The following is a 1,355-nucleotide window of genomic DNA, read 5'->3' as shown; positions in this document are numbered from 1 at the left end:
AATAGAAAATGGCACAATTAACAATAATTAATTCAATGATGAAAGAGACTACTTATTTATCCTTAGGAATAATGAAATAATCACATGTATAAGGTGCTTGTTACAAAAAGTGCCAAGTCTTGATAAGAATCAAGTCAAGTCGACTCAAAAAAATGCAAAGCATTAACAAGGAACAAATACCTTGTTATGTGATTATATCCACTTAGAAACCATGATGAATAAGTAGTTCAATTCAATTCACTAAATTAAAAGTGCACAATTCATAACCAAGTTACCAAATAAGGATATAGTTTAACACATATGGTCGCAAGAACATATGCATCAAACTCACAATTCAATTAGGCAATCACACAAGGACTTAATACTCAGTGCACATATTCACCTGGAATGAAACACAAAATCAGGCAAGAAGCAACCCAACAATCATCAAGCAAACACTTGCAACTTATTAACAAATAACTAACCCAAAACTAATATAGTTACTAAAATCAAAATGAAATGCAAACCAAACTAAGTAAAACAAGGACAGAAGAGGGCAAAAGAAAGAGAAGGGAGGGGTGGAGGGGATGGAAGTATGTTAAGGCTTAATTCAAAGTGCAATAATAAAAAAATTGCCCAAAACAGCACGCGTGTGTACGCACAGGTATGTGTGCGTACGCACACTAGGTGAAACGGGGAGGTGTGCGCTTGCACAAGGTGTGCGAACACTTTGAACAGAGAGGGGATTAAGAAGTGTGCATGCGCACGCTGATGAGCGGATAATTTATACGCTTTTTGGCATTGTTTTTAGGTAGTTTTTAGTAGGATCTAGCTACTTTTAGGGATGTTTTCATTAGTTTTTATGCTAAATTCACATTTATGGACTTTTGCTGAAGTCTACAGGCTCATGCTTTTCCCTTTTGCTGTAAGAGACAGAGCTAGAACATGGTTGGACTCTCAACCTAAAGATAGTCTGGACTCCTAGGATAAGCTGGTCACGGCCTTCTTGGCTAAGTTCTTTCCTCCTCAAAAGCTGAGCAAGCTTAGAGTGGATGTTCAGACCTTCAAACAAAAAGATGGTGAATCCCTCTATGAAGCTTGGGAAAGATACAAGCAGATGACCAAAAGATGTCCTTCTGACATATTTTCAGAATGGACCATGATAGATATATTATATTATGGTCTATCTGAGTTCTCTAAGATGTCATTGGACCATTCTGCAGGTGGATCCATTCACCTAAAGAAAATGCCTGCAGAAGCTCAATAACTTATTGACATGGTTGCAAATAACCAGTTCATGTACACTTCTGTGAGAAATTCCGTGAATAATGGGACGCCTCAAAGGAAGGGAGTTCTTGAAATTGATGCTCTGAATT

General features: G+C 37.4%; 1 non-coding gene across 1 annotated transcript; it reads right to left on the bottom strand.

Annotated features, from left to right (window-relative positions):
• Window positions 1-1,018: 1,018 nt before the first annotated feature.
• LOC127740329 (small nucleolar RNA R71) lies at window positions 1,019-1,122 on the bottom strand. Its single transcript, XR_008001008.1, has one exon. It is a non-coding gene; the product is annotated as a small nucleolar RNA R71 (small nucleolar RNA).
• Between the last annotated feature and the right edge of the window lie 233 nt (window positions 1,123-1,355).

Source organism: Arachis duranensis, chromosome 6 (genome assembly GCF_000817695.3).
Source record: "Arachis duranensis cultivar V14167 chromosome 6, aradu.V14167.gnm2.J7QH, whole genome shotgun sequence".
In the NCBI taxonomy this organism is placed as follows: domain Eukaryota; kingdom Viridiplantae; phylum Streptophyta; class Magnoliopsida; order Fabales; family Fabaceae; genus Arachis; species Arachis duranensis.
The sequence above is the reverse complement of the archived record's forward strand: the minus strand, read 5'-3'. Positions and strand labels throughout refer to the sequence as shown.